General features: G+C 42.4%; 1 protein-coding gene and 1 long non-coding RNA gene across 3 annotated transcripts in view; one reads left to right on the top strand and one right to left on the bottom strand.

Moving 5' to 3' along the window:
• Window positions 1–1,821: 1,821 nt before the first annotated feature.
• Window positions 1,822–8,237, bottom strand: LOC118163646. Its single transcript, XR_004749151.1, has 3 exons — window positions 8,186–8,237; window positions 7,614–7,789; window positions 1,822–1,933 (listed from the first exon to the last, which is right to left on the bottom strand). It is a non-coding gene; the product is annotated as an uncharacterized LOC118163646 (long non-coding RNA).
• Window positions 2,777–12,145, top strand: part of IPCEF1 (interaction protein for cytohesin exchange factors 1) — an 82,912-nt gene continuing 73,543 nt past the window's right edge. Inside the window, exon 1 of one of the 2 annotated variants that reach the window (XM_035320513.1) lies at window positions 2,777–2,859. The gene's annotated coding sequence lies outside the window, so the exon portion shown is untranslated. Of the gene's footprint in view, window positions 2,860–11,119; window positions 11,192–12,145 lie in introns of those variants that run through there. The other variant, XM_035320514.1, reaches the window with a different exon arrangement.

Raw genomic sequence — 12,145 nt, 5'->3', positions numbered from 1 at the left:
CTGAGTTTCTTAACCCTGGATTTTCAGGTCCTGTTGGGAAGATGGGTGTGGACCTGCCCCACAGGCCCCCTCCCTTTTCCAGCCTGTTCCTCCCCTGCTGCCTGTTAATTTACTTGGCAGCAAAGAGAGAAGAAAAGGCAAGTAGGAGCCTACCAGCTACAGCAGCAGTCCCTCTCTCCTTCTGCTGCTCCGTAGCTGAGCAATGGACCTGGCTCAGCTCCCAAAATACAAATCTAGAAAGCTTTCGGCTGCAGAAGAAACAGGAAGCACAAACATTTAGGATCAAGCCCATCTAATTATTTCCCAGTGGGGAATGCTTGCCTGGGATGCTGCCAGAGTGTGGCTGGGCATTAACCCTTGAAGCGGAAGGCCACTGGTGAGCTCAGTGGTGCTCTCTTTCCTGGCATGCACGGGCTGCTCTGTGAAACAGCTCTGTGGCTTTTTAAGGAATGGGTTTGACTTTTTTACTAGCAGCATCTGCTCTGAGAGCTTCCTGCTGCCCTGTGGTCAAGTAGGGGATTTCCTTCCTGCCCTGGTGCTGCTGTTTTGTGAGCTGGCAACAAGGTGGGCCTCACACCCTGCTAGCAGTAAGAGAGGGGAGATAGGTGTGATAAGATGGGTCCTATAAAAGGTTTTAAGAAAAGGCAGAAAGGTCTTTATTGAAGGCACAGAAGCTGGGGTTGGATAAGTGAGACATTGCAAAATGAGGCAGACGCCAGGGGTACTCATTTCCAGCCACAAGAAAAACACTTGAATTGCTTCTTACTGAAGTTTGCTGTCGTGCTTTTGATGGATATGGTCTGCATGTGGGGAATTCTCTAGTAGGATGTGGAAGAGGCTCAAGTTTCAACAACATGGCTTATTTCCCTAGTGGTTGACCAAAGGAGGGAGTATGATGGGAAGACATGATGAAAAAGTACTCCTATTACTACCAAGAAATGGCAGGGGGGAAAAAAAGTTATCAGAATTCTGTAGTTCAGAAATCCCAAAGCAGCTCTTGTGACTGACGTGTGAAATCTCCCCGAGTTCGTTCCTGTGACTGTGAATTTCTCATCAAGTTTCCAATGAAATATTTGACACGTTTTCAAAATTTTGGGCACCCTCTGGTCTCACACAGTGCTTGCTGCTCATGTAGCTGGGTGAGAACAGAGATTTTTGGGGGAGGGTGGGTGCGTCTAGCAGTGTTGACTTGGGGCAGGAGCTGCAAAATGAGAGTGGCACCAGCCTGACTAGTTTGACACGAGCTCTTCAGGTTGCACACACGTTAATGTAACATCCTAAAATGAAGTGAAAATCAGTTATGAAGAAAATTAAAAAAGGTGAAGGTTACAAGGCATTGGTGAGAGAAGAGATGCTACCTCAGCATGGTTCCCTGGTGGCTTTCTGGTACTCTTACCTACCCTGCATCCCTAAGACAGAATCCCACGTGGTGCCCTGATGGATAGGGACATGTGAGGTGACCTGAAAGGCTTCCTTTTGCTGATGAAAGCACCAGGCCAAGTACTATTTCTGCTATTTTCTTCTAGGTCTTGAGCTACTTCCAGCGATGACCAGTCCATTCAATATGTTGCCACCTTCTCCCTTGGCTGAAGTGTGGTGTCATGGGAGCTGCACATGCACTCATGGGTGCACTCAGCAGCAATTGCGTGCTCCCCTAGATGGCTTCGGTTGGCTGCCCCTGCAGAGCCCCCGGGGCTGTTCCTGCATTGTCACGCTTATGCCCCTGTGGAAGGCAGAGTGTTGTGTTCAACATGCTCATGCTGCTTTTGTTCTCTAGGATAAATAAGTGTTTCTCCTGGTAAATTAATAGGGCTGGTCTGTCAGGAGCTTCTTTCCAAGGCAGCATTAGGTCTGATTCTTCTTTTTACTTTTAGTGTCAAATCTGTTTGGTTTAATGGTTTTGCTTTTAATCTGTTTGGCTCTTGACTTATGGCTGCAGGGGTGAAATAAAAATAGGATCTTGTTGATGAAGAGGAATCAAGTGAACTTTTTTGAACAAATGAGAAAAGGAAATTAGAGAAGTAAAAACAGGCACTATTTCTTCATCTTTGGGCATTGTTAAAACAAAAATACACTAAGTAAACGTGTGTGCACTTTGCGTTTGTGTGTTCCTTTGCTCTTAGCCCACTGTCTGGAATTTTTAAATATAATTCTACAAGTTACTAGACAATGAGAACATCTTGAACTTTCAAAACGTAGCTGCAAGTAACCCAGTGGAACACTTGAGAGCAAGCAGCTGCTTATTGTGCCGTGATATCTGGGAGAGTGGGGTGCTTGCAACATCTGGCTTTTCTGTTCCTTCCCAGCCCTCCCACTCTAAAACCAATGCACATCACATCAGGTGGCTTTCAAAATGATGAGCTTGCCACTAGATCCTCTTTTCACTGCCCTGTTCAACGCAACTTTTGAGAACAATATTAAATGGATGTTTAAAGGCTGGAAATAGTGGAGTGTATAGGCACAGGTGGATCTATTAATAGGCTTGAGAACTGGAACTGCGTTGTAAGGTAACAGACTGCTGCGTTTCAGACAAAAAGCTCTTCAAATAGAAGTTCTGTTGATATGTACTTGGACTATTAATTACGTGCTTGATTCAGAAGTGCACAAGGCACCGTTTGTGTGCATCTTCAGCAAAGTTCACATGGAAAAACTGAATCATCCAAGTCATCTGAATGATGCACACTATTCGGTGGTTGTTTTTCTTCAGCAGGCAGCTGGTGATCTCTCTTCCTGTATTCATGGGGCGGCTGGGGGGGCGGTAAGAAAAGGAAGAGGGGAAGGAGTCTCTGGGGTGGGGGGAGCCCTTTTCATTCATACATGCAAACTTTATGATTTTCCTGAGCGATCTCTAGACTTGTGGTAAGTTAAAACTGTATTCAGAGAATTGAAGAGGCATTGTATGTTACAACTAACTTGTAAAGTGTTTTTGTTTTTAAAGTAATAAGTTTTTATACATTTTTTTCAGGCACGATTTGCTTAGTGCAGGTTATGTTTCAAGCAGTGCTTCCTGGGGAGGCCATGGGAGTTGTACTAGGGCTGGGGATGCTTTGGACTGGATAGATTTTAGTGTCTCATGCTCCCCTCTCAAAGTCAGGAGATTTGGAGCTTCTCGGCCACCAGCCAGGAATTGGAAGCTTGACCTCTGCCTTGTGCTGACCATGCTATAAACTTAATACTGCCTTGTAAATGTTTACTATCTAAGCTCAAGGGTAGTGAATGGTTGTTTAATATAGAAGAAACTAATGAGAAATATTCATACGTTATTAATGAGATAAAAACACAGATAATTGTATTGGTTTGGGGAAGGTAGGGGGGGGACAGTAGTTTACAGACACCCTCCATCCTACTCATAAAGCAGCTTTAGCTTTCCAACTGATAGGATACATCTAGTTTTCGTGGGATATTTTGTTGACATTGACAAGCAAGCTATTTTTTTTAAAATGCTCTATCCCTTTCTTACACTGTGTTCCTTATTTAGATCACATGCCTTTTGTAGCAAGCAATACCTTAAAGATGTAATGTCCAGAGCACACCGGCTCCATGATTTAATTGCCTTCTAGGCATTATGGTACTAAATAATAATAATACAATTCAAAAGGCCTAAAGGGCAGAAGTAAATGTCTTGGTTTGGAATGGAAAAAGCAATGCAGAGATGCTTTGCTCAGAGATCTTCCTGGCTGTTGCATAGTCTTAAAAAGGGGCGAATGATTTGATATCATAAGAACAAATATGATGAGGATTTCTGTAAATAAATAAAAATGACAAGACAATTTTTTATAGGACAAGAGGCAATAGGCTTAAATTACAGCACGGAGCAAAGTGCTAGTAGAAAAATCTGCCTACCAGGAGAGTTAAGCACTGGTTTAGAGAGCTGAAGGAAGCTGTGGCATCTCCCTTACTTGTCTTTAAGAACAGGTTAGACAGCCCTCTGTTAGGAATAGCCAAGCCTAATTGATCCTGATGGGAGGGACGGACTTAATGATCTCTTGATGTCTCTTTCCAGCCTTATGAATTTGCAGAGATATGAGTTGGCTCTGTGTAATTGGATCCCGGTACAGTTCAGCAAAAACTTTCAGGTCATTCTGGATAGAAGTTCTAGGTAAAAGCCACCACGTGCAATTCAGATCACTATAACTGTAGTGAAGTTTTGAGGGTTAAAGGAGTGTGAGGCAAAGGAGAAAATGTATTTGAAGATTTAGTTCAGTGGCACCAACAAGAAAAAAGGACAGGAAACAGTTGCATATACAATTAATACTTTTGCAGTTTTGCAGTTTTCTAGAATAAAATTGTCATTTTCTGTAATTGCCACTGTTCTTTCAGTCAAGGCACCTGTAAATCAATTGGAAAAAAAAAAAAAAAAGCCATTTAATTTGAAAGACTGTTTTCCCCTCCACACCCTAAACAAAATGTAAGTATTATAGATGACTCTATTCTTCAAGTAAGAGCATATTGATATTTTTTTTCTTTATTATTTTATATTTTATTTTTTGTTTGTTTTTAGATTTTATAGATCTGTTCTTTTCATCACTTTCTTTGATAGAATTGAAATGCCTTTTTTCCCATTGCTATTTTAATCCTTAATTTTTTGAAAAGAAAACTTGCAGAGTTACAGAGATAGCTCAGCACTTATGGAAGTAGCTTGTTTCGGTGTAGGATAAGTTCCTTGTTCCAACAAACTGAGAAGCAATCAGTTTCATGTTCTATCAGCCAACGGGTGGCTCAGGGGTGCAGGATGTGTGGGGAGATGCAGCAATGGTGTTATACTGAGAAATGAATTCCCTGTACAGTGCAAAACACCAATGGCCAGAGTCTTCAGAAAGCAGCACCAGATGTCCTGTATATTTTGGCATGCGAGTCTGTCAAAAGCTCCAAAGAGAAGGAAGTGAAAGAACGGTGGCAAGTCTCCTGCAAGCAATTTTAGAGATGTGGGACTTCATTTGCACATGAGTGCGACAGCTCTCTTCAGCAAAAAACATGGGATGGACTGTCTTATCTATCTCTCAAAGGAATGAGCCATCTGCTTTCCAGTGTCACTGAATGCTGTCTTCAACTCCTCTGTGGACCATTCATTTTTTTCCATAAGTACCATGCATCCTTCTTCAGGCCTGTGACTATTACCCTCACTGTGATGCGATGCACATGGAAAGGCATCAGTTATTTCAGGGAGCAATAGCTCCCTGAGTTTGTGCATCAGATTCCAAGATACGTTCTTGGGCAAGTTTTCAGATAACCCATTTTATATGCAGTTAAAGTGCTTTGAAGTTGTAAGGTGCCATGTTGCTGATAAACACTGATTAGTCATGCAAATAAGTGAAAGTATTTTAATTAGACCAATTTCAACATGACCTGTTCTGTGGAAAAGAAACTGTATAAAAATATTAAATAGGTAACTTATTAGTGGGTACAACATTTGATTAAGGGTGTTGTATTTTTTTTGGGGGGGGGGGTAATAAACATAGCAAGGTAGTTATAAAAGATAATCTGCTAAATTAAATAACAAAATAACACAGCAGTACCTAATAATCTCCATTTTTCAATGTCTGCAGAAAACCCCACATGAGATATTTTTGGCTTCTCCTCTCTACTTGAGCCATGCTACAACTCAGGCTATCTTGGAGATGCTCAGACATATACTTCCTGAAATGTGGCACCTCTGCCAGCTGGTTTGAGTCTACCTACATGTCCTATGGTGCCATCATGATTTTGTGCTAAGATTTACTACCACTTTTCTGCCAGGACCCTTCTTTCTTGCAAGGTCTTTTTGTGGATGCTCTGCCAGCTTTCTGCCTGGGAATAACAGAAAGTGGCAAGGCATTTGACAGAAGGCCTTGTGGTGCTATGTAGGACACGCTTGTCAAATGTTGCCAAGTTATTTTATATAAAACTCACAGCTGCTTTTACATCTGTATACAATTACGTGTCAGGTGAGCAGAAATGGAGGGCCAGAATCAAGGCATTTGTATTATGCTGCAGATGTTCAGGAAGCTTTGGAGAGTTAAATTTTAGATGTTCTTGAATGTTCCTATCCTTTTACTTCCCTTGGAAAGGAGGATCAGGCACCCCGATAGAGAATGGAGAAGAGCATCAGGATATTGTTATTGATACATGTGTGTTCATCACCTTTGACAATATATCTGGGCAATGTAAGTGATGAATGTGTAATGGACTGTGGGAATGCATTAATGAAATTATTCTTAGTCTTTTTGTTTCTGGTGCCAGAGCTTGTTTAAAACAGAGCGTGCCAGAGTTCAATTAACCTCCAATTAAAAATCAGGAGAAGGAACAGTTTGCCTCATGGTTTATCAACACCACATAGTGCCTCAATTTACCGTCTGCCAGTTAGTCACAACGCCCACAGTCTATTTAATTTATGAATAAAATGCAAGGGATCAATGTAAAGTGAATCTTCCAGTCCGGCTTCCTGGTTTCAATGGAACTTGCTGAGCTTTGTATGAGTGCATTTACATGTGTACGTTTGTGGGTATATGTTTGTATACCCACGTGTTTTTGAATCCTACCCAAATTTAAACTACCCTTCTGTAAGATTTCTCAGAGATGGAGTTGCAGGACTTGTCGGCTCTGTCTCTGAGTCACTGTTTCACCCTTTCTACAACCCCTCCCAGACAGCTTGGACTTGAAAAGTCAAAGCACAGGTTTGCCAGTTGCCACGTTTCCCTGTCATCGCAGCAAGTCCCCTTAACAAGAAAAGGAAAAAAGCCAGGCTCAAGTGAAATCTCTTGATACAGCTCATGTGTAACTTGCAACTTTATGCCTGTATGGAAGGTCTGTTTCTCTTGCTTTTTATTTTTTCTTCCTTTAAACTGAGAATATACAACATTTTTTTTCAGTTGTTGAGATTATGATGTCTGCTAGGAATTTTGAAATAATATTTTTCATGCCTGTCTACACAAAGTTCAGTGCAAAACATCTTGTTAATCATTGCTATTCTTTTTCTAGTGTAAGGCTTGCGCTCCAAGTGCAGCTGTGTCTCTCTGCTTTTAAAAAGAGGTCAAATTGACATTTCAAGTTGGGCTTCAAAAAAAAGTGTTGTGACTTCATGACCTTCCTAAAACTGATATTCTTTGCCTTTTAGATAAAAACTTTCACTTGAAGGAATTTACAACAAATTTTCCTTTCAATCCTTCACGCTTAGGTCCTGGCGCGGTTCCAGAATGTAGAAACTAGACTTGTAATTGCCATATTTACAAGGTAGGGTTTCTTTTTTTCCCCCTTGTTTGCTTAACTTGACAGATTGTAGACTATCAGGCGCCACTTAACCTTTTTACAAAATTTTTTATTTCAGTTTCTTTTGTCTGAAAGATCCATTTATCCTCTCAAGAAATCCTCATCAGAATGAATAGAAAAAGTTGATGATTATGGATTAAAATTATAATACCACAGTGAGTCAAGTTCTGGGTTTACAAGAATGGGGTAAACTAGACAGAGCTGCGTTCAGATTTATTAGCAACGAACTTGACTTAAAATTCCTGTTTATTTTTCCCAGGAATTTGCAGATTTTGATAAAACTTGGGTAAAACAATGTTCTGAATTTCCATGCCAAGCTTAAAACAAGTCTCAGACGTGGTAAATATTAGAGGGAACAAAACCCTTACCCCAAATGGGTCCTTGTTTGAGTCTGCCATGGGACAGTTGGTGGGTGAGAGATGGGCTTGTCCAGAGTTTGGCTATGGGAAAACTCCTGAGTGAGTCGGTTGTCCTCCCCTGTCCATGGGTCTTTGCTGGGCTCCTCCAACCCTGGGAAATGGCTGAAGCAGCTGCCAGGCCCTGGCTGCAAGTGTAGAGGTGAAGCAGGAATGGTCATAGGCTGGCTGAGGTTGGCAGGGACCTCTGGAGGTCCAACCCCAGCTCAAGCAAGGACATCACACACAGGCTGCCCAATACCATGTCCAGGCAGTTTTGGAAGATCTCCAAGGAGGGAGACCCCACAATCTCTCTGGGCAACCTGTGCCGGTGCTCAGCTTCCCGCACAGTTGAGAAGTGTGTCCTCATGGTCAGAGGGAAATTCCTGTGTGTGTCCTTTGTGTCTTGTTCTGGCACTGGACACCACTGAAAAGAGCCTGGTTCTGTCTTCATTGCACCCTCCCTTCAGGTATTTATATACATTGATAAGATCCCCCTGAACCTGCACTTGTCTAGGCTAAAAATTCCCAGCTCTCAGCATCACCTCAAAGGAGGGGTGCTCCAGTCCCTTGATCATCTTTGTGGCCCTGCTCTTTGCCATGGTAGGGACTGGGCTGCAGCTGGGAGGAGCTGAAGCGTTTGTGGGGTTATTCAGTAACCTTGGGTGCGATGTGCTGGGAACACCGGCTGTTGCTGAAGATCCCCAGTGAGGCAATAGATTAGAGCAAAGAGGAGGATACCCCACAGCAAAGCATGTTTGATGTCAGCACAGTTCATCCACGCAGCACTGTCATCGTGTGAGGCAAAAGTCAGTGCGGCAGAGTGATGGTTGAAACTCACACCTCCTCACTTCTCTGAGATCAGCACCGGGTGATCTTCCCAGCACTGCTGCCCTCAGGCCCCATGGTGCTAGGCTGGAGTCCCAGCAGGCCTGAGGAGAGTCTTTCTCTTGGATGCAATGCTCTTCTTTTGGTGCTTGCCTGCTGGAGCCTCCTCACCCTGCTCCCTTTGGAGACCATATGAGGATGTTGGAGGTCCAGCTGGAAAGATCTAGTGCTTTTCTGCAGATGGCAGCATCTTGTGTTCGTAGCCCTGGCAGAGTCCCTGTGTCAGTCCCTGCTGGCTGTGGCTACGATGGGAGTTGTTATGTGAGCATGCAGAAAGTGACTGCCTAAGCATGCGTTACTTATACAGCATACTTTCATATCACTTCCTATAACTTCATTTCAAATTGATCTATGCAAGTGGCTATCCCTCATCCAGAATTTCTGACAATGTTTTGTTTCTGTGTTATTTAAGTTTTTTTTTTTCAAATACCACTGTGTGAGCAGATGGTGTTTGCTGTCTCACCGGTTGGGCAATTAGGGCTTTATCTACAACTCTGCTGTAAGAAGGCACAATAACAATTATTGAGCTAGTTCGGCTTTTGAGAAAGTGGTGACTAGCACTGCTTGGATTTGCTGGTCTGCTCAGCCCTCTCTTGTATTTTATCTCAAATATAAAAATGAAGTTTCTGAATCTTATAAATTTACTTGTTGTTTGTAACTGTTTAACAAGCAGCTCATACAGAAAGGCCTAGTTTACGAGTACTTCAGAAACTGTTTGCTTCTATTGTTTTCTATTTGTTTTTCGTGGTGTTTGACTGCCTGGCTAAGCTCGGTGGGACTCTCTCTGCTCCCTGACAAACTTCTGCAGTGGGAGAAAGATGACTTATTGTCCCCTGTGGATGAATGCGTGTATTCATACAAAGCACAGAGTCTCCAGTCATGCACATCGATACAAATCCATTCAGGATGATAATAAAAATGAAAAAGGAACATAACCATGTAAAGTTGAATAGATCATCTGTCAATCTGGATAATACTAAGGCTTGTGGAATCTACTTAATTTAGGCCCTAGTCCTGCAAGCGTTTTTCAGCGTGTGAATACATTTATATAGCACTGTTTACTTCTAGAGGACTGCTAGAGTTCATAAGATTTGGGCTTGCCATCAGGTATAATTCATAGAAATATTCTTGGCCTTATCTACAAACTAAAACAACCAAGTAAGAGAGGCTTTTTAACTACTGTTAAAAACACTTAAATAGACAAGATCAAAATCAATAGATTTTTTTCTTTTTGGAAAAAAAAGTATGTTTATGGTATGAGAAAATAAATATAATGACAACAAACTTTGTTAGTCACTTGTAACTACACACCTTTTTGATATATCGAATACCTGTAAGTGTGGTCTCTCAGTAAGACACTGAGCAGAAGAAGGATGCTCACTACTGTACCACCATTGCTGTTGAACCGGATGAAATATGGGAGTCCAGATGAATCTTTAGAGGATAGTCTTGTGCTTTATCACATACATGTGTATTATCAGCATTCGTGTCTGAGTTTATTCACTGTCAGTGAAAAATAATGTACAGCTGAATCATAATGGAAGCCTGGATACAATGAATATCAAGAGAAGGGAGAAAATGAGAACAGGCAGTCTAAGCTTCAGCTTTTCTATATATAACAAACACCTCAAGGGTAAGCACATATTGTTTTGTATAAGTACATTTAAAATGTGTTTTGTAGGCACATATTTTCAATGTGCTGTCATGATTGGAAACACATGTGGACTCTGAAAAATTATGTGAACTATGCAGAGCTTTTGCTCATGCACATAAGTAAAAGCTATGTACATGGTATATGTGTGTAAATATTTAGCTGGAGGAACAGCCACATGAGAACTCCTCCGGAATCCTCCAGAATGATCCACAAGTCAGGAAGCCACAAATTATAGGTCTGAAATTTACCACCCTGGCATGTCTACCTAAATAAAACCAACTAGAAAGATAGGAGGGATGAAAAATGCATTTACAAATAGCATTCGATTAGAGAAGAGGAAAAACGCTAAGCCATGTTCTTGGCTCTAATCAGAAGTCAGGATGATTATTATAGACAGAAGCTTAGAGACTTCAGCTAAACGTCTTCCCGGCTCTAAGTCTTGATTTTAGTTTACATGTATGCTCACATTCAGGGCTTTAAGCATTCCCCTTCACGTAATCATTATTTTGATAGAGGCCAAGAGGGGGCATGGTTGGGTTTGTTTTTCTCCCTTCCAGGCACATTGCTATCATCTAACTCCCTCTTTATCTTCTCCAGGTATTAGTGATGGGATGATGTCATCTTCTGTATCTATGATGAGGCCTTGATCCTGGCTGAGGGTGTTGGCTGTTAGATGAATGCTGAATTGGGAAGCAGTCACAGGAAACCTGAATTTCTATTGCAGTCTGCAACACTTGAGCTAGAGTAAATACAACTGATACTTGTAAAACCACTGAGACAACTGCTAGTTGTCACAAGGCCTTATACAGGCATTGGTACGTCAGTCCTCTTCCAGTCCTCCCACCCTTAGCCTATGCCAGAGCAAACTCCAGGTGCAAACTCCCTGCTAATCTGTTACGCTTGCAACTTGGACTGGGCTGCTGCTGGACTGCTCAGAAAAAGGAGCTGCCTTGGACACACGATTGCTTCTCAGATCCAGTATTTCCTGGAGGTGGAGGAAGGACAGCAGGTAAAACACAACCCTTTAAACCGAAGAGTAGGAAATGGTATGTCTCTAGGTCTGAAGAAAGAAAGGACAGTGCTGTCTCTGTCTGGAGTTGTCTTTTCTTTCTGCCTCTCTGAAGAGAATTGCTGAGCAGAGGTATAATTGCCTCTGGTGCAGAGCTTCCCCAGGCGGTAGAGAAAGTCTCATCTCCCAGCCGGGTGTGGGAGCTTTGCAGCACGACTGCTGAGAACAGAGCGGGGACCTCTGCTCTTCCTCATGCAGGCTTCTCGGGCTTCATCCATGTCCTCTGCTTCATCAGCTCAGAGGATATAAGGGGAAAAGAGAAAGGAAAGCACCACGTGAGTTGGGGGAACTCTTATTATCTAGCAGTGCCTGAAATTGCTAAATGGGTGGAAATGGGTGGCAGTGGTGGGAAAAACGCAAGTGTTTTCTTGAGATAGCATGTTGTGAAACTAGAATTTGAACACACAGGTTGAGCTGTGTCACCTGGCTTCTCTGGAAAGGAAACATGAGTTTTATAAATGCTTGGAAGCTGGAGGCTTGGTGTGGGGAACTCTCTTGTTAAAGAAGAATTCTGTAGGTTTAGGAAGGTTAGACCTGTTCTTGAGCTCTGCTGTCAGGGGTTGTAAGTGGGCACTGCATAAAACCCTAAGGAAAATGACTGCCAAGAATGTGTCTGCATTAATGTTACGCAGCTGCTCCTGGGAACTGGAGCATGGGAAGCAGCTGGACCAGAGGGGTTTCTGTGAGAAGGTGCCTTCTGGTCTCCCAACATGAGCTGAATTCTGTCTAATTGCAGCTGTGGCATTGCCATGAGTTTTACTAACTTAAAATCAGGAGAGTTTGGTCAGCAATTACTAGTATTTGCATCTTTTTAGTTCCTCCCCTTAAAGGTTAACTGCTGCTATTAATGAGGTGGATTGACTGTGACTGGGGTCTGATAACAAATACTTGCTT

The sequence above is a fragment of the Oxyura jamaicensis genome, chromosome 3 (assembly GCF_011077185.1).
Source record: "Oxyura jamaicensis isolate SHBP4307 breed ruddy duck chromosome 3, BPBGC_Ojam_1.0, whole genome shotgun sequence".
NCBI classification, from domain to species: Eukaryota; Metazoa; Chordata; class Aves; order Anseriformes; family Anatidae; genus Oxyura; species Oxyura jamaicensis.
This window is presented reverse-complemented; position numbering and strand designations above follow the sequence as displayed.